The following is a 21861-nucleotide window of genomic DNA, read 5'->3' as shown; positions in this document are numbered from 1 at the left end:
ACAAAACTAGGCAGCTGTTTGGGCAGACACTGAGCTAGCTGCAGGAGGTCTTTTTCCATACCCTAGTGGCACCTGGAACACTAGCATGACAGAACTGTTCATTCCCCTGGAAAGGGGGCTGAAGCCAGGGAGCCAAGTTGTCTTGCTCAGCGGATCCCACCCCCACAGAGCCCAACGAGCTAAGATCCACTGGCTTGATATCCTCACTGCCAGCACAGCAGTCTGAAGTCACCTGGGAAGCTGGAGCTTGGTTGGGGGAGGGGCATCTGCCATTACTGAGGTTTGAGTAGGCCGTTTTCTCCTCACAGTGTAACCAAAGCTGCTGGGAAGTTCAAACTGGGTGTGGAACCCATCTCAGGGCTACAAAGCCACTATAGCCAGTGGCTATAGGCAGGGCATCTCTGTCTCTCTAGGCAGGGCATCTCTGAAAGAAAGGCAGCAGCCCCATTCAGGAGATTATAGATAAAACTCCCATCTCCCTGAGACAGAGTACCTGGGGGAAGGGGCAGCTGTGGGTGCAACTTCAGCAGACTTAAATGTTCCTGCCTGCCAGCTCTGAAGATAGCAGCAGATCTCCCAGCACAGCACGTGAGCTCTGCTAAGGGACAGACTGCCTCCTCAAGTGGGTCCCTGACCCCCATGCCTCCTGACAGGGAGACACCTCTCAGCAGGGGTTGACAGACACATCGTACAGGAAAAATCCGGCTGGCATCTAGCAGGTGCCCCTTGGGGATGAAGCTTCCAGAGGAAGGAGCAGGCACAAATCATTGCTGTTCTGCAGTCTCCCATGGTGATACCCAGGCAAACTGGGTCTGGAGTGGACCCCCAGCAAACTCCAGTAGACCTGCAGAAGAGGGCCCTGACTGTTAGAAGGAAAATTAACAAACAGAAAGCAATAGCATCAATGTCAACAAAAAGGACAGCCATACAAAAACTCCATCCGAAGGTCACCAATGGCAAAGACCAAAGGTAGATAAATCTATGAAGATGAGGCAAAACCAGTACAAAAAGGCTGAACATTCCAAAAAGCAGAACGCCCCTTCTCCTCCAAGGGATCACAACTCCTTGCCACCAAGGGAACAAAACTGGATGGAGAATGAGTTTGACGAGTTGACAGAAGTAGGTTTCAGAAGGTGGGTAATAAGAAACTCCCATTAGCTGAAGGAGCATGTTCTAACCCAATGCATGGAAGCTAAAAACCTTCAAAAAAAGTTGGAGGAATTGCTAACTAGAATAACCAGTTTAGAGAAGAATGTAAATGAGCTGATGAAAGTGAAAAACATAGCACGAGAACTTCATGAAGCATACACAAGTATCAGTAGCCGAATCAATGAAGCAGAAGAAAGGATATCAGAGACTGAAGATCAACTTAATGAAATAAAGCATGAAGATAAGATTAGAGAAAAAAGAAAGGAACAAAAAAAGCCTCCAAGAAATATGGGACTATATGAAAAGACCAAACCTACGTCTGATTGGTGTACATGAAAGTGATGGGGAGAATGGAACTAAGTTGGAAAACACTCTGCAGGATATTATCCAGGAGAACTTCCCCAACCTAGCAAGGCGGGCCAACATTCAAATTCAGGAAATACAGAGAACACCAAGATACTCCTTGAGAAGAGCAATCCCAAGACACATAATTATCAGATTCACCAAGGTTGAAATGAAGGAAAAAATGTTAAGAGCAGCCAGAGAGAAAGGTCGGGTTACCCACAAAGGGAAGCCCATCAAACTAACAGTGGATCTCTGTGCAGAAACCTCACAAGCCAGAAGAGAGTGGGTGCCAATATTCAATATTCTTAAAGAAAACAATTTCCAACCCAGAATTTCATATCCAGCCAAACTAAACTTCATAAGCGAAGGAGAAATAAAATCCTTTACAGACCAGCAAATGCTGAGGGATTTTGTCACCACCAAGCCTGCCTTACAAGAGCTCCTGAAGGAAGCACTAAACCTGGAAAGGAACAACTGTACCAGCCACTGCAAAACCATATCAAAATGTAAAGACCATCAACACTGTGAAGAAACTGCATCAACTAACGGGCAAAATAACCAGCTACCATCATAATGACAGGATCAAATTCACACATATCAATACTAACCTTAAAGGTAAATGGGCTAAAGGCCCCAGTTAAAAGACAAAGACTGACAAATTGTATAGAGTCAAGACCCATCTGTGTGCTGTATTTAGGAGACCCATCTCACATGCAAAGGCACACATAGGCTCAAAATAAAGGGATGGAGAAATAATTACCAAGCAAATAGAAAGCAAAAATAAGCAGAGGTTGCAATCCTAGTTTCTGATAAAACAGACTTTAAACCAACAAAGATCAAAAAAGACAAAGAAGGGCATTATATAATGATAAAGAGAACAATGCAACAAGAAGAGATAACTATCCTAAATATATATGCACCCAATACATATGTACCCAGATTCATAAAGCAAGTTCTTAGAGACCTACAAATATTAGACAGATCAATGAGACAGAAAATTAACAAGGATATTCAGGACTTGAACTCAGGTCTGGACCAAGAAGACCTAATAGACATCTACGGAACTCTCCACTCCAAATCAACAGAATATACATTATTCTCAGCACCACATAGCACTTATTCTAAAACAGACCACATAATTGGAAGTAAAACACTCCTCAGCAAATGCACAAGAATGGAAACCATAACAAACAGCCTCTCAGACCACAGTGCAAACAAATTAGAACTCAGGATTAAGAAACTCACTCAAACTGCATAACTACATGGAAGCTGAACAACCTGCTCCTGAATTCTACTGGGTAAATAACAAAATTAAGGCAGAAATAAATAAGTTATTTGAAACAAATGAGAACAAAGACACAATGTACCAGAATCTCTGGGACACAACTAAAGCAGTATTAAGAGGGAAATTTATAGCACTAAATGCCCACAGGAGAAAGTAGGGAAGATCTAAACTCGACACCCTAACATCAGAATTAAAAAAAAAAAAAAAAAAAAAAAAAACTAGAGAAGCAAGAGCAAACAAATTCAAAAGCTAGAAGACAAGAAATAACTAAGATCAGAGCAGAACTGAAGGAGCTAGAGATATGAAAAACCCTTCAAAAAAATCAATGCATCCAGGAGCTGATTTTTTCAAAAGATCAACAAAATCCCTAGGCTACTAGCCAGACTAATAAAGAAGAAAAGAGAGAAGAGTCAAATAGATGCAATAAAAAAATGATAAAGGGGATATATCATCACTAATCCCACAGAATGCAAACTACCATCAGAGAATACTATAAACACTTCTATGCAAATAAACTAGAAAATCTAGAAGAAATGGATAAATTCCTGGACACATACACCCTCCCAAGACTAAACTAGGAAGAAGTCGAACCCCTGAATAGGTCAATAACAAGTTCTGAAATTGAGGCAGTAATTAATAACCTACCAACAAAAAACGCTGCAGGACCAGACGGATTCACAGGAGAATTCTACCAGAGGCACAAAGAGGAGCTGGTACCATTCTTTCTGAAACTATTCCAAACAATAGAAAAAGAGGGACTCCTCCTGAACTCTTTTTTTATGAGGCCAGCATTATCCTGATACCAAAACCTGGCAGAGACACAATAAAAAAAGAAAATATCAGGCCAATATCCCTGATGAACACTGATACAAAAATCCTCAATAAAATACTGGCAAACCGAATCCAGCAACACATTAAAAAACTTATCCACCATCACCTGAGGTCAGGAGTTTGAGACCAGCCTGAACAATATGGTGAAACTCTGTCTCTACTAAAAATTACAAAATTAGCCAGGCATGGTGGTGGGTGCCTGTAGGCCCAGCTACTCAGGAGGCTGAGACAGAAGAATTGCTTGAACCTGGGAGGTGGAAGTTGCAGTGAGCTGAGATGGTGCCACTGCACTCCAGCTTGGGTGACAGAGCGAGACCCGGTCTCAAAAAAAAAAAAAAAAAAAAAAAAAAAGCATAAAATAAAAGAGAAAGAAAATAAAAGAAAAAGAAAAAAACAGCTTATCCATCACCATCAAGTCAGCTTCATCTCTGGGATGCAAGGCTGGTTCAACATTTGTGAATCAATAAATATAATCCATCACATAACAGAACCAATGACAAAAACCATATGATCCTCTCAATAGATGCAGAAAAGGCCTTCAATAAAATTCAACACCTCCTCATGCTAAAAACACTCAATAAACTAGGTATTGATGGAATGTATCTCAAAATATTAAGAGCTATTTATGACAAACCCACAGTCAATATCATACTGAATGGGCAAAAACTGGAAGCATTCCCTTTGAAAACCAGCACAAGACAAAAATGCCTTCTCTCACTATGCCTATTCAACACAGTATTGGAAGTTCTGGCCAGGGCAATCAGACAAGAGAAAGAAATAAAGGGTATTCAAATAGGAAAAGAGGAAATCAAATTGTCTCTGTTTGCAGATAACATGATTGTATATTTAGAAAACCCCATTGTCTCAGTCCAAAATCTCCTTAAACTGATAAGCAACTTCAGCAAAGTCTCAGGATACAAAATCAATGTGCAAAAATCACAAGCATTCCTATACACCAATAATAGACAAACAGAGAGTCAAATCATGAGCGAACTCCCACTCACAATTGCCACTAAGAGAATAAAATACCTAGTAATACAACTTACAAGGGATGTGAAGGACCTCTTCAAGGAGAACTACAAACCACTGCTTAAGGAAATAAAAGAGGACACAAACAAATGGAAGAATATTCCATGCTCATGGATAGGAAGAATCAATATTGTGAAAATGGCCACACTGCCCAAAGTTATTTATAGATTCAATGCCATTCCTATCAAGCTACCAGTGACTTTCTTCACAGAATTGGAAGAAAAACTACTTCAAAGTCCATATGGAATCAAAAAAGAGCCCACATTGCCAAGACAATCCTAAGCAAAAAGAACAAAGCTGGAGGCATCATGCTACCTGACTTCAAACTATACGATAAGGCTACAGTAACCAAAACAGCATGGTACTGGTACCAACACAGATATATAGACCAATGGAACAGAACAGAAGACTCAGAAATAACACCACACATCTACAACTATCTGATCTTTGACAAACCTGACAAAAACAACAATGGGGAAAGTATTCCCTATTTAATAAATAGTGCGGGAAAACTAGCCAGGCATATGCAAAAAACTGAAACTGAACCCCTTCCTTACACAAAAATTAACTCAAGATGGATTAAAGACTTAAACATAAGACCTAAAACCATAAAAACCCTAAAAGAAAACCTGGGCAATGCCATTCAGGACATAGGCATGGGCAAAGACTTCATGACTAAAACACCAAAAGCAATGGCAACAAAAGCCAAAATTGACAAATGGGATCTAATTAAACTAAAGAGCTTCTGCACAGCAAAGGAAACTATCATCAGAGTGAATAGGCAACCTACAGAATGGGAGAAAAATTTTGCAATCTATCCATCTGACAAAGGGCCAATATCAAGAATCTACAAGGAACTTAGACAAAATTCACAAGAAAAAAATGAACAACCCCATCAAAAAGTGGGCAAAGAATATGAACAGATACTTCTCAAAAGAAGACATTTATGCGGCCAACAAACATATTTTAAAAAGCTCATCATCACTGGTCATTAGAGAAATGCAAATCAAAACGACAATGAGATACCATCTCATGCCAGTTAGAATGGCAATCATTAAAAAGTCAGGAAGCAACTGATGCTGGGGAGAATGTGGAGAAATAGGAACACTTTTTACCTGTTAGTGGAAGTGTAAGGAGCTCTGGCCTGGGGGCAGCAGCCAAGTGAACTCCGGACCTGCAGGGGCTGAAAGCAGTGAAGAAGCTGCAGGAAACAGCAACAGTGCCTAGCAGATGAATGAGGAGGTGCTATGGAACCTAGTGCCAAAGGAATGCTGTACTGTGGAGGATGAAGGGTGGATCACATGCCAGTTAATATCTTGTGGAACTGGTGTTTCAAAGAAAGTACATTGGGAAACACCTACAAACTCACATATTAGGGCCTTTACGAAAGTGAAGTAGGATATAAAAATTTCTTTCTTCTGCTTGGTGTTAGAAATTCAAGTTCAAAGTAGGGACATAATATTTTCTGCTCCCTCTTCTCATTCTCTCTTTCTCCCCCTAGTTTCCTCCTTCAGGCAAAAAGAAGTAATTAGTTCATCTTTGCGAATTATAAAGCCAGTGAGATTTTCAGCATCTGGATACGACACATTTCTGATGTAAATCTGGGACTGTCCTCCTGTTGTCCTCAGCTCAATGTGCTGGCTTGAGACATTCGCTTGAAGACGTCTTCTTCTCTGCATCAAACACAAAGGCTGTGGCCTCAGTCCTGACTCCTCATGTATTCAATGAATGCTCTTTGCTTTAAAACAACCATCTTATCATGGCCTACTCTCCTTCCATTCTTATCCCACTAGCCCCAGATCTTAACCTTGGCTCTGCCTCCCAGCAATAAAAACACACCACTTCCTCTCCTAGATGACTCTGCTATCAAAACTCCGTCTTCCTCCAACAAGCAGGATACTAGTTGCCCATGAACTAAACTCACAGGATCCCCACATGAGCAGACCCCACAACACATGCCAGTTGTAGGAGCCCATGCTGGGACTGGGATTGGGCCAGAACCCCCCAACCCAACCCCTCTTGAGAGAACGCCTTTCCAGAAAGCTAGAACTGAGCCCATTGTGCATTGGCACCTGGATTTCTCAAATGTTCTCTACTGTGCCGTGTACAAAAAGAGATGGTTCACTTCAAACCAATATTGACCCACTCATTAATTTGTCCAGCAGATACTTATAGCATGCTTTCTGGGGTCAGGCCCTGGGCATAGAGCAGTGAATAAAGGGGTGAACCCTGCTCACAGGGAGGGAACAAATAGGGAGGCACAATGCCGTGAGCCAAGGCTGACTGCAGTAGTCCATCTGGTGACAAATTTTTTGATAAAGAAGGCTAAAATCAAATATGTAAATGAAGCATCATGGTTATAATTAATTACAAATAACCTCTACTGAGAAAAAGGTACAGCTTGTTTTAGTTGACAGTCCTAAGTTCAAAGGCTGCCCACCGCGTCACATAGAGTAATAATCAGGTTATTTACAAAAAATAGACACAGTCATCCCTCATTCAAAAAAACTGCTACAAACAGAAATAAGTCTTTACAATATATTTTCAAGTAATAAAAAATGAAAGAAAATTACCATATCTAAACCATTATGGTAATAATTGACTTAAGCAAAAAGCATTAACTGAAACTAAATCAAAATGAATGGGTAAAAGTTCAATGAGGAGAAGGATGTTTACATAATCTCAAAATACTTCTACCAATTAATTATATTTTTAACTTTATTTGTTATCGAGGTAATATAATACTTATGAAATTTACCAGCTTTATCATTTTAAGTGTACAGTTCAGTGGTAATAAATACATTTATATTCTTTTTTTTTTCCTTCATCCACCCCCACCTCTCCACCCTCCCCCGCCTTGGATAACTACCAGTCTACTCTCTATCTTCATGAGATCCACTTTTTAAGCTTCTACATATGAGTGAGAACATACGACATTTGTCTTTTTGTGCTTGGCTTATTTCACTTAACATAATGACCTCCAGTTTCATTAATGTTGCTGCAAATGACAGGATTCCATTCTTTTTATTACTGAGCAATATTCCACTGTGTATATGCCACATTTTCCTTATCTATTTGTCTGTTGGTAGGCACTTAGGTTGATTTCGTATTTTGGCTATTGTGAACAGTGCTCCAATGAACATGAGAGCACGGTTGTCTTTTCCATAGATTAATTTCCTTTCTGTTGGGAATATATCCAACAGTGGGATTGAGGGATCATATGGTAGCTCTATTTTTAGTTTTTGGAGGAACCTCCAAACTGTTCTCCATAGTGGCCGCATTAATTTACATTCCCACTAACAGTATACGAGGGCTCCTTTTCCTCTATATCCTCTCCAGCATCTGCTATTGTCTGTCTTTTTGATAAAAACCATTTTAACTGGGATGATATCTCATTAGCTCATCGTGGTTTTGATTTGCATTTCTAAGATCGGTAGTGATGTTGAGCAATTTTTAATATACCTGTTGGCCATTCGTATGTCTTCTGTTGAGAAATGTTCAGATCTTCTGCTCATTTTTTAATTGGATTATTATTATTGTTATTTTTGAGTTGTTTGAGCTCTTTATATATTCTGCTTATTTATTCCTTTTCAGATAGATAGTTTGCAAATAGTTTCGCCCATTCTGTAGGTTGTCTCTTCACTTTGTTGATTACTGCGCAGTAGCTTTTCAGATTGGTGTCATCCCATTTGTCTATTTTTGTTTTGATTACCTGTGCTTTTAAGGTCTTACACAAAAAATCTGTCCAGACTAATGTCCTGGAGCATTCCCCTGACATTTTCTTTCAATGTTTTCATATAATCAGATCTTATATTTATGTCTTTAATCCATTTTGATCTGATATTTGTATATGGTGAGAGATGTGGGTCTAGTTTCATTCTTCTGGATATAGTTATCCAGTTTTCCCAGCACCATTTACTGTCCTTTCTCCATTGTATTTTCTTGGTGTCTTTGTTGAAGATGAGTTGGCTGTAAATGTGTGAATTCATATCTTGGATCTTTATGCTGTTCCATTGGTCTATGTGTCTGCTTGTATGGCAGCACCATGCCATACATATGATTTTTGTTCTTGTTTCTGTTAATGTATCACGTTGATTGATTTGCATATGTTGAACCATTCTTCATCCCTGGGATAAATCCCACTTGATGGGTAATGATATTTTTAATGCATTGTTGAATTTGGTTTGCCGGTATTCTGTTCAGGATTTTTGACTTTTTAGTATCTTTTGAAGTCAGGTAGCATGATGCCTCCAGCTTCCTTCTTTTAGCTCAGGATTGCTTTGAGTATCGGGAGTCTTTTTTGGCTACAAATAAATTTTAGAATGCTTTTGCTCTTTCTGAAAAAAAATCACTGATATTTTCATAGGGATTGCATTATATCTATAAAGTGCTTTGAGTAGTATTGTCATTTTAAAAATATGAATTATTCCCATTTGTAAGCATGTAATATCTTTTCATTTCTTGTGTCTTCTTCAATTTCTTTTATCTGCATTTTATAGTTTTCCTTGTATTGACCTTTCATCTTTTGGTTTGATTAATTTCTAGGTATTTTGCATTTTTTAAGTTACTATAAATGGGATTGCTTTGTCGATTTCTTTTTTTTTTTTTTTTGAGATGGAGTCTCAGTCTGTCGCCCAGGCTGGAGTGCAGTGGCCAGATCTCAGCTCACTGCAAGCTCCGCCTCCTGGGTTTATGCCATTCTCCTGCCTCAGCCTCCCGAGTAGCTGGGACTACAGGCGCCCACCAGCGGGCCTGGCTAATTTTTTGTATTTTTTTAGTAGAGACAGGGTTTCACTGTGTTAGCCAGGATGGTCTCGACCTCCTGACCTCGTGATCCGCCCGTCTTGGCCTCCCAAAGTGCTGGGATTACAAGCTTGAGCCACCGCGCCCGGCCACTGATTTCTTTTTCAGATTGTTGGTATATACAAATGCTACTGATTTCATATGGTGATTTTACATTCTACAATTTTATGGAATTTATTTGTCGGTTCTAACAGTTTTTTGGTGGAGTCTTTAGGTTTTTCTGGGCATAAAATCATGTAGTCTGTGAATAACACTAATTTGACTTCTTCCTTTCCAATTAGGATGCACTTTATTTTTTTCTCTTGACTAATTCTTTGGCCAGAAATTCCAGCGTCATGTTGAATAAAAGTTGTGAAAGCGGGCATCTTTGTCCTCTTGCAGACCTTCAGTTTTTTCCCATTCAGTATGATGTTAGCTGTGGGTTTGTCATATGTGGCCTTTATTATTTTGAGGTATGCTCCTTCTGTGCCCATTTTGATGAGAGTTTTATCATAAAGGTATGTCGAATTTTATCAAATGATTTTTAGGCATCTATTGAAATAATCATATGATTTTTGTTCTTGTTTCTGTTAATGTATCACGTTGATTGATTTGCGTATGTTGAACCATCCTTGTATCCCTGGGATACATCCCACTTTATTATGGGTAATGATATTTTTAATGTGTTGTTGAATTTGGTTTGCTAGTATTCTGTTCAGGATTTTTGCATCTATGTTTATCAGTAATGTTGGCCTACACTTTTCCTTTTTTATTGTGTTCCTGTCTTGTTTTCATATCAGGGTAATGCTGGCCTCATGGAATGAGTTTGGATGTATTTTTTCCTCCTCAATTTTTTGAATAATTTGAAGAAGAATGATATTAGTTATTCTTTAAATTTTTGGTAGAATTTAGTAGTGAAGTCATCTGATCCAGGGCTCTTCTTTGATGAGATACTGTGTTATGGCTTTGATCTCATTACTCATTATCGGTGTTACCATTTAATTATTTTTAAAAAATAGTGACTTTAGTGTGGGGAAAAGGGATCAAAATTAACATCACCAATATTGGAAGTAACCACCTTCATGTGCCGCTTGATACTAAGAAGAACACAACATGGCTTACGAAATAATACTGCCCAAACTTGCATTATCTGAGACATCAGACAAACCCAAACTGAGAGGATGCGCTAGAACGTAACTGGCCTGTAATGTTAATGATATCAAAGACAAAGGGCCAAGAGTCTTCTCCAGATGACAGAAGGCTAAAGAAACATGATTATAAAATGCAATGTGTGCAGCAGGACCAGACCCTGGACCAGAAGCTAAACAGCTATGAAAGACATTTCTGGAAACTAGAAAATTGAAATAAGAATTGTGATTTTGATCATCACACTGCATCAAGGTTAAAGTTCCTGAATTTGGTAACTATACTGTGGTTATGGTAGAAAATGTTCATGTTCTTAGAAAATACACACTGAAGAATCACAAAGCAAATGATAGAATATATGCAATTGACACTAAAGAGGGGTAGAAAACATTTGATATATAAAGGGAGAAAGAAAAAAATGGCAAAATATTAACAATGGTGAATCTGTACGAAAAGTGTATAAGAGCTCTTTATTCATTCTTGCAACTTGTCTACAAGCAAAATTATTTCAAAATTAAAAAGGGGAAAAATAAAATATTATATGTCAAGACACTACAGAATTGAAAAATAAAATTCAATATTTTTTCTTTCTATTCCAAGTCTCAGTTTATTCATAAGCACAATGGGAAAATAATAATACCCCTTTCATAGGCTGCTAAGGAACATTAAATAAAATGTGAAAACTTCAATTACAGAACCTCACACATAATAATGGGCATTCAATGAATGCAAGTTCACTCTAAAATGTTGAGTAATTATCCCCAAAAAATAGATACAGGAAAACTGGTGGAGTACATGCTCCTTACCCTTTGTTTCTAAAAATAAATAGCATTGTGCACTGAAACTGTGCTAACTGAAGTCCGTTATATACCTATTTGCTTTCCCTTGATCAAGATGTTTTCTAACTTTGTTTGATTTTATTCTATGTGCAAATATGTTTCTGTACCTAATATTGACTCTACAAAGTTTTCAGTATGTGAGCAGCCTCCAAATTAAAATTTTTTAAAAAACAGATTCATGTGCTGGGCTTGACACTTAATAATATCTGAATGAAAGCAGCAGCAGCAACCTAAACACCAGTGCCCTCACTAGATTTCGGTACCAATGTCTGGATAACATTTTTCACCTGGAAGGATTGAGAAAATTAAATGGAAAATGAGACATAATTTTTTCAAATTTGAAGGGGATCAAGTTCAACAAACACTAGCATTAACATGAGCCAATACAGACAGAAGGAGTAAATGGGAAAGAAAATTACTTTACAGATTTTTGAATCCAGTGCTCTGAGAGCAATAACCATTTGCCTTGTATGTGTGAGGCACAGTGGATGCCCATCCTGTAAGTTACATGTTATTATTCCCATTTTCTAAATGAGGAAAGTAAGGTCAAAGGGTTACATATTTGCTCAAATCGCTATTCACTTAAATGGAGATCTCCTGGATCCTAGGAGAGTTTTCCTTTCTGGCCTCCAGATGAAGCCAGTAAAGGCAACATTCTATTTGCCTCTGAGCTCACACAGCCCCATCTCCTCCCACTGTGTCCCCTGCCCCTCCTATGATGCTTTTTTATGTATATACTTCTGCTCCAAGGGAAAAGCAGAGGTTAGGAAGAATTATGGATCTATCCAATCCGGGTTGCTTTATTTACCCCCAGCAGCATCTCTAGGTTTTCCTGGAGGCAAGGACCCAAGGTAGTAAAAACAAGACTACAAAGAAATTAGGAAATTCGAGTTTAGCCCCAGCTGGTCCACTATACAGGTTTGCTTAATTACTTTGACTTTGTTCCCCCTGAAGCATTGAGAAATTAAGTCCTATCATCATTAAATCCTCCAGCTCAGCACTCCTGAGAGGTACACACTGGGGATCAGTCATACTAAGGATCCCCCAAATGCATGGTTCTGAGAAACCCTCTGAGAGGTGAGAAATCAAAAAGAGAATGGTCCTGGACCACGTGATCATGAGACAGACTAGAACGCCAGAGTCCAGCACCAGGCCCCTGAAGATTTCTCAGTTATCTGGGTGGCATTATCAGTTCTCATGAGATGTGGGGCTCTCAGCAGTGGACATCGAGGGCGGGGCGTAAAACAGATGGAGAATAGAAAATTAGCCCATGGAAAATACTGAGTTGAATGTTTTGTCTTTTTTTTAACATTCAGCTTTTACCTATTTTTAGAGCTTAAAAAAAACTTCAAAAACATTCAGGTGGATAAAGAACATGGTAGACATACATCTGTCTTCCTGAACAACACAACCCGCATAGTATGTTGCAGGTGTGCAAGCGCTTGATTAGACGTGGGCACACACGGTACTCCCAACAGGTAGAAAGGATTTCCTTTCGTGAGACAGCTCAGGTTAGAAGATCACGCTCCAGGCCACCCAGCTAGCAAGCCAAAGCCCGTTTTCTGAGTCTATGTCTACTGCTTTCTCCACTCTTCCATACTCCCTGGTTCTCTTCAAAGTACTTTTAACAAAGTCAAACTCACTATCATTCCTACATAATTTGTCCCCAAGGTTGCCTTCATGTTAAATCAAGACACACCTTAGGTTGCGGTTTAAACACAGCAAGATGCTGCGGGGCTGCACACAGGCACACCACTCCCTCCCTCCCCAGGGAGGGTGGCAGGATCTGCTGAGAAACCTTGTCTCCCCTCCCTCCCATGACACCTTACATGGAAAACCTGATTACTCCTATACTCCTGTTCATTTAAATCCCCTGTGGCATCAAAGATTTTTTTTTTTTTTTTACTGACAATGATTGCCCTTTCCATGATAAAGTAGCAGCCAGGAGGGAGGCAGTCCCATGTGTGTGCTCCTCGTGACTAATTAGCCGCTAGCGGAAGAGAGCAGCCCCACACAAGTGACTGATTTCCATGTGCTCCTCAAATGTGATTGAATGCAGAAGCGCATCTTTGAAATATCCATCTTGTTGTCAAAATGGTAATCATGACACGGGGCTGCTTTATTACACAGAACCAGAGTTAGACAGTTACAGACGCAGCCAATGATGGGCTCTACAGATGCTCTCTAAAAATAAAAAGTAAAAGTCCACCTGCCAGCCCCACTTAGAGCCTGTTTCTAAATGTTCCTACAGTCTTCTCAAGACAAGTGGAATAAACTTTCTGAAGTAGTTACACGACTCTGATTCTCAAACTCAGCTCCCAAATTCCAGATCCAGTGGTAAATTTGACAGTCATTTTCCTGACATAACACCACCTCTATCACCAACTCAAAACATCAGGGAGTAAATGTTTAGAAGTTTTAGTTAAACAGAACTTAGTATTTCCCAATAGATGGAGAAAAGTCAGCTTGGTTCAACAGGCCAGTGTCAGTGGAAGTCAACTAAGCAGCTACTGCAGCAACTTTTGCCCGTCACATTCATGCCCTTTCCTCAGGGCTCCCTTAGCCCTGGAAAACCACAGCTGCCCAGTGAACTGCAGTGACCTAGCTGAAGGTCAGTACCTTAGCAGGAAGGACCTGAGGGTGGAGAGCAGTGTGGCATGCACTGGGCACGTGCCTCACACAGAAGGTGCCTCAAGCATGCGAGTGAGGAGGTTGGCAGGGTCACTCACAGCAATGGTTCAGGCAGAGCACATTACCACTCATCCAGCAATGGGGTTTTATCCAAAGGAAGAGGCATTCCTTAATTACCTGCCCAGCTCCAGAGATACAAAGCCTCCAGGGGAATATAGAAGCTCACGGTCAGCCCAAAATTGAAAGGAATACAAATGAAAAAGCAAGAAAGGGGGATGACCAAGGAGGTAGTTGGTGATGTTGTACTAGGAATGGAGACAGATGAGCCTGGAGTTTGGCCTGTAATCAACGTGCTGCATTTTACATAAGAGAAAGCTGCTCTTATGCAAAGAGCTATGAGCTATGAAAATGAGCTAGGTCCTAAGTGGTAGCCGATCTCTAAGAGACTCCTCATGATCCCCACCTCCTGGCATTCAAAATCTTATGCAGCCCCTCCCACAATCAAGCATGGCAGAAGTGATCTCGTGCCACAGATTATAAAGACACGCCCCGCAGCTTCCGTCTTCCAAAGGTTCCGCCCCGCACCTTTGCTTGTCTGATGCTCTGTCTGGAACCACCTGCTCTGGGAAAGGCCATGTTGTGAGTAGCCCCATGGAAAGATCCACAGGGTAAAAACAGAAGCCTCCGACCACAGCCACGTGAATGCATCCTCCAGCCCCAACCAATGTCCAGAGACTGCAGTGGCACCTGACAGCTAGCCTGCAGCCTCACAAGGGACCCAGAGCTAAAGCCCTGCAGCCCAGCGACCTCCGGATTCCCGACCCTCAGAGTCTGAGTGAGATAACACATGCGTGTTGTCTCCTGCCGAGTTTCAGGATAATCGTTGCACAGCGATAGGTAACCAACACAGCTGACAAAGAAGTGACAACTCTGCCAATGAAAACAACCCTGCAGAGTGTGGCTGATTCAGCAGTGTGGAGGAGATGCTTGCAGTGAATCTTTAAAAGTTTTCATTGAACAGGGGTGGAGGGAACAGCGTTAGAGATGCCTCCCTATTAGTCTGCTGGGGCTGCCATAGCAAAGTACCAAAAGCTGTGAGGCTTAAACCACAGAAATGTACTTGCTCCCAGTTCTGGAGGCTGGAAGTCTGAGATCGTGGTGCTGCACAGCCCTCCTTCTGAGAGGAGGCTGAGAGGGAAGGACATGCTCCAGGCCTCTCCTGGGCTTGTAGATGGTGTGTTCTTCCTGTGTGTTTACATCATCTTCCGTATGTGCATATCTGTGTCCAAATGTTCCCTTGTAAGAACAACAGTCCTGTTGGATTGAGGCCCAACTTAATGACCTCATTTTAACTTGATTACCTCTGTAAAGATCCTGTCTCTGTGTAAGGTCACATTCTAGGTACTTGGGGGTAGGGCTTCAACACAGGAATTTTGCGGAACACAATTCATCTCCTAACATGTCCTCATTCTGTAACCTCCAAAGCACCTGCCTCATTACTACGTGAGAAACAGGAGTCCCAGTTAGCAGGCAGCATTTCTTAGGAAGAGAACTCACATCCAGTGTTTTTTTTTTTTTTTTTCACATGGAGTTTCGTTCTTGTTGCCCCGGCTAGAGTGCAGTGGTGTGATCTCGGCCCACTGTAACCTCCGCCTCCCGGGTTCAAGCACTTCTCCTGCCTCAGCCTACCGAGTAGCTGGAATTGCAGGCATGCACCACTATGCCCAGCTAATTTTTGTATTTTTAGTAGAGATAGGGTTTCACCATGTTGGCTGGGCTGATCTTGAACTCCTGACCTCATGTGATCCACCCACCTTGGTCTCCCAAATTGCTGGGATTACAGGCATGAGCCACTGTGCCCAGTCGAGAACCTCCATTCAGTGTTCTAAATCCACAGCTCAAAGCCACCATGCTCAGAAAGGACCTGCACAGGTGTTCTTTGTGACTTTGCCCAGCAAGAGGGAAAAACAGTAAAAATGAAGACAGTCTTTCTATTGTAATTTCTCCAGAGTTGCTTTTTAAACTAATGCCCTGTCAGCCACATAGAGGTGACATTCAAAACTGAAGTCAGTACTAGAGAGTGATCTATATGTATATGAAGCCGTTTTCCTGTTGTTGGTTAAAATGAAATCTGTAATACTCTTTCTTGTATCATTATTGCTCTTCTAAATGTGTACCCAGAGGCTATTCTGTGATGGCCACCTACAAAATTTAGAACAAATGTGTTTCTGCAGCTGTCACAATTATTCAAATGTAAGAGAAATGTACACTTTCCTGAAAGATTAAATTTGAAGTAGTTTTGTTTTAGTATTCAAAATTCACCTTTGAATGACAATAAAAGATACAAGTCTTTCCTTTCCCTAATGTCTAAGAGAAGTATGAAACTCTTTAATGCCTGTCATGATTAACTTTCTCTGCAGGTTGCCAGGATACCCTGAGAGTGTGCGCTTTACTGCCAGTGGTAAATGACCGTGTCCACCAATACTTGAGATTTAATATGCAGAGCTAGAGATGGAATAAGAAAGACGACGCCTCTGTCATTTTTCTGCATCCTTCCCACTGATGTGACTGGCAATGTGGGACTGGAATTAGAGGACAGTGAGATTAATTTCAAGCACTTTTAAGGAGCATGTAAAAACTGTTTCTTTATAAGAGGATATGATTGTTAACATAAATCTCAGAATAAATGATGTAGACCCTTCAAAAATCAAAAGAGGATATGATTGTTAACATAAATCTCAGAATAAATGATGTAGACCCTTCAAAAATCACAAGATTTGAAGTAACAAGTAAAACTCTAGTACGAATCAGAAAACACGCACTAGCGAAAAAAAAAAAATGACTTATCGTAAACATAACTTATCCTAGCTAGGTTTCCAAACCTAGACTAGAACTTAGGAAGAAGTGAGAATTAAGTCCCTTCTGGTTCTGGTACCTCTTGGATGCTGAAACCTCTCTCCAACACACCTGAGCCCTGCCTTCATCCTCTGTAAGACAGACATTTAAATTTTGTGTAAAAGGCATGTGTTGAGAACTAGAAATAAAACAATAAATGGCCCTCTATCATTAAAGAAATTATAGATCACAAAGATAAACATACATTCAAACAAATTTAATAAATATTAAGTCAAATCTTGTTCTAGTCATTGGAAAACATGGGGGAACAAAATGAAGATCTCATGAAGCTCATAAATGAATGTAATGCAGAATGAGCAGTGGGAAAGACTCCAGAAGACCAGAGAATGGGCCCTGAAATGAGACTGGGAGCTGGAGATAGCCAGGCCATTTCTTCCTTTAACACATTGTACTGTGCCAGAGTGCCTCATATATGTCCGAAATTCTGCCAAGTACCAGTGATATAATGAGAAAGGCCCTGTTTCTGCCTTCTGGAATTTAAATTCTAGTTGGGAATACAGACAATTCAACAAGCAATTTAAACGCGGTACAATCACAATTAACTTTAGTTCTCATGTAAGAAGTCATGATTATGATAATTAAATTACAGGACAAAGTGCCTAGCACAGAGTAGGCACTCAAAAAATGCTTGGTATTTTTACAAACTAAACAGTTTACTTGCATGCAGAGAGAAGTTATAAACAATAGTACATTGTAACGATTCCAGGAGCAAAGAAGATTAACACAGAAAGTTTTGATGGATCATATAACCTTGAATTAAGTGCAAGGTCTTTGTTCCCCATCTCTGTGGACTCCTATTTGTCCAGCCCAGACTAATTTTTCTCTCCTAATTTCACTGTCTAGGAGAGCTCATTAAGAGATTTACCTGATCAGACTAAATGTTTCTTTCCTTAATCCATCTCATTACACTTCCAACACCCCTGGTACTGGCCTAAACATTTGAATTTCATAGCTCCATTAATGCAAATAGAATCTCATCAAGGTCTAAAGATTCCTAGGAGAGCAGGCATTGAATGTCTTCATTTGAATGCATAAGGTAGCAGCATCCCCTTGCATATTTCCCTTGTTTACAATGATTCCTTTGGTCAGAGGTGAGATCATCAGTGCTATGCAAAGCGAATGAATACATTTCAGATTCTCTAAGTGCCTGAATGAACCCAGATCCCCTTATTCAATTTCAGACACATCCAATAAAGTGTTCGTGATCAGATGAAGTAGGATTGAGCAGCGACCTGTACAGAATTATTAACATTCAAAAGCAATTGATACTTATGACAAAATGAAGAACCATGAAAGACAAAAAATAATAATAATAATAAAGGAGAGGTCACTGTCAAAGTAAGCAACCAGTAAAAAACCGCTGCTGCTCTCTCAGAGGACCTGCACGATCTCGGCTAACTGCAACCACCAACTCCTGGGTTCAAGAAATTTTCCTGCCTCAGCCTCCCAAGTAGCTGGAAAGAACAAATGTGAATTTGAATCTTTACCTCAGTTCTACCAGTTAAGAGACCTTGATGAAGTCAATAAATTGTCTTTGCCTACCTTCTCCATCTGAAAACAGGGATAATAATCTTCACCTCAGAGCTGCACTGAGGACTCAGACAACAGCGGAATAGAGGAATGATTTACATAGTACTTGGAAAATAGATAATGTACAAAGAACCAGAGATACAATAGGGATTAATTTCTTCAAAAGTCTATGTATACACACTTAAACACTCACACAAACATACAAGGAATCAGGAAAGAGTTCATTTCTTTCTTATTCAAACTAAAATAAGAGATTTTTCTAAAGGCTAAAAAACACCCAACTCATTATTTGGCTATTATGAGCTTGATATCAGAATTTAAAAAGGATAGTACAAGAGAACATAATTAGAAATCACTCTCATTAAGGAAAGTAAGCAATATTATATAAAAATACCTAGAAATTATTTTCCACAGGGTACTAAGAATGCATAAAAACACAAAGATATTGCAACCTCAAAAATCAATGTTTTTCTTTTCTTGTTATTTATTTATTTATTTATTTTGAGATAGTGTCACTCCATTGCCCAGGCTGGAGTGCAGTAGCACGATCTCAGCTCACTGCAACCACCACCTCCTGGGTTCAAGAAATTCTCCTGCCTCAGCCTCCCAAGTAGCTGGGATTACAAGCGTGTGCCAATATACCCGGCTAATGTTTGTATTTTTAGTAGAGACGGAGTTTCACCGTGTGGGCCAGGGTGGTCTTGAACTCCTGATCTGAAGTGATCTGCCCATCTCAGTCTCCCAAAGTTCTGTGATTACAGGCATGAGCAACCACGCCTGGCCAGAAATCAATTTTAATAATTTAAAATAATTATTTTAATAATGAAAATAATAAATCCATTTTCACAGAGCAATGAAAAAATGACCATTTTGAAATAGTAAAATTGAATATTTATGATTAAAAATACACTTAGCAAGCTGGAATAAAAGGGATTTTCATACTCTGATAAACAATAGCTTACAGGAATCCAGAGCAAACACAATAACTAATGCAGAAACAAAACAAGAAACAAAAACATATTACCACCTCCTTTTAACATTGTACTGAAGATCCTAGCCAGTGCAACAAGAAAAATGTCTTTAAAAGTTAAGACAAAAAGAAATAAATAAAAGTCTCTGTTCAAACAATATATTGAAAATAGTATGGCATCTCCAATAGTGTCAGTAATGATTCTACTAAAACTTTTTTATTTAAAAAAAAAAAACTGCAAGGAGAGACATCAGCAAGATGGCTGGCTAGAGGTGTGTAATGTTCACCCCTACAACAAATAAAGGACCAGAATAAGCAACAAAAATAAACTACATTTCAACTAGAGTGCCTAAAGAAGACACTGGAACACAGCAAAGGATGACAGAAACCCTGTGAAGCATGGAAACTAGGGTGGCCCCATAAAGAGAGGAGTGATGTTTTCTGCCTCTGCAAAACCATGTTCCCAGCCAGGATCAGCTCAGAGCCAGCAGGGACTTCTCATTGTGGGAGAAAGGTAAGCAAAGGATTCCCAGAAGCCCCCATTAGCACTACAGACTCCTGCAGTCCTTGCTACAGGGGAGTTCACAATTCTCACAGGCCCTGAGTCTAGCCTGGGGTCCACATGGCTGCATTGCTCTAAAGAAGGAACCCACGTGAACCAAGCTGTTTCAGAATAGCACTTCATGAACCAAACTGCTTCAAAACAGCACCATCTTGAGATGGAAGTCACTACAAGACTGCATTCTGCTCCAGGGTCCATCTGGAGGCAGGATGGGCCCTGCTGTTACTCCACCATGCTCACACAACTGGCTGCTACATCACAAACCTGGCTACTCAAAGCCTAGACCCAGCAGACCAGCCATGTCACTAACAGGCAAGCCCAAGTGGACCTTTGCAACCCAAAGAACAGGAAATTCTTCACAGCAGGGTGGCTGCCCCTGTGACCAGCAGAATCACCATATTGTGTATCTCCTTAGGGACTGAGGCCTCCTCAGTGACCTCACTCCCAATACTGTCAACCCTGCAACTGGCAGAATCACTGTGCTTTGTGCTTGCCCTGCAAGGCCTCAGGACCAGCTTACCCAGCAGAACCACAACCAGCCAAGCCTTGCCACTGGCTCCACAAATACTTGCAGCCTAAGCCACTGAGGCACTCACAGAGACCGCTGACACTGATTATAGCTGAAGAAATTACATGAAGACTGCAACAATGTACCTACCTAGAATCAAAGCCAAAATAGACTACCCAACCAACATTCTAGGACCCCTCTACCGAAGAAAGGTCTTTCCTTACAAATCTACTCCACAAAATTGGAAAAGTCAATTGTCCCACCAAGATACAAAGATATCAGGTAGGAATATGAGAAACATGACAAAGCAAAAAAGCATGACCCCTTCAAAGGAAAACAATAATTCTCCAGTAACAGACCCTCTCAGAAGAGGAAATCTGTGAAATGCCTGACAAGAAATGAAAAATAATGATCTTAAGAAAACTCAATGAAATATAATACATATAAAAAGCTCAATAAAATCAGAAAAGTAACTCGTGGCTTTTAATGAGAAATTCGACAAAGATAAATATTATACAAACTAAACCAAACAAAAATATTGGGGCTGAAGAACTCAATGAGCGGAATTAAAAACTATATTGAGTGTTTCAACAACAGACTAGATCAAGCAAAATAAATAATTTTTGAACTTGAAGTTTTTTGTTGTTTATTTTTTATTACAGAAGGAGTTTCCCTCTTGTCGCCTATGATGTTGTGCAATGGCATGATTTTGGCTCACTGTAACCTCCGCCTCCCGGTTCAAGTGATTCTCCTGCCTTAGCCTCCAGAGTAGCTCGGATTACAGGTGCCACCACCACACCCACTGATTTTTGTATTTTTAGTAGAGACAGGGTTTCACTATATTGGCCAGGCTAGTCCTCCTGACCTGAGGTGATCTGCCCACCTTGGTCTCCCAAAGTGCTGGGATTACAGGTGTGAGCCACCACACCCAGCTACATCTTTTGAAATAACTTAATCAGAAAAGAAATGAGAAAAAAAAGAATAAAGAAAGTCTATGGGACTGATGGGGCACCATAAAGTGAACAAATGTTTGCATTATGGGACTATTAGAAAGAGAAGAAGCAAGAAAAAACCAATATATAACAAACACATAGTAAACATTATACTTATCAGAGAAAAACAGAAAGTTTTTTTCTAAGATCTGGAACAAGACAAGGATGCTCACTATTACCATTTCCACCCAACATAGTACTAGAAGCTCTAGCCTGATGGATCAGGCAAGAGAAAGAAATAGAAGGCCTCCAGATTGAAAAAGAGAAAGTCAAATTGTCTCTCTTTGCAGATGACATGACACAGAAAACCCTAAGGACTACACACACACACACACAAACTGTTAGT

Source organism: Piliocolobus tephrosceles, chromosome 8, assembly GCF_002776525.5.
Source record: "Piliocolobus tephrosceles isolate RC106 chromosome 8, ASM277652v3, whole genome shotgun sequence".
Lineage (NCBI taxonomy): Eukaryota > Metazoa > Chordata > Mammalia > Primates > Cercopithecidae > Piliocolobus > Piliocolobus tephrosceles.
This window is presented reverse-complemented; position numbering follows the sequence as displayed.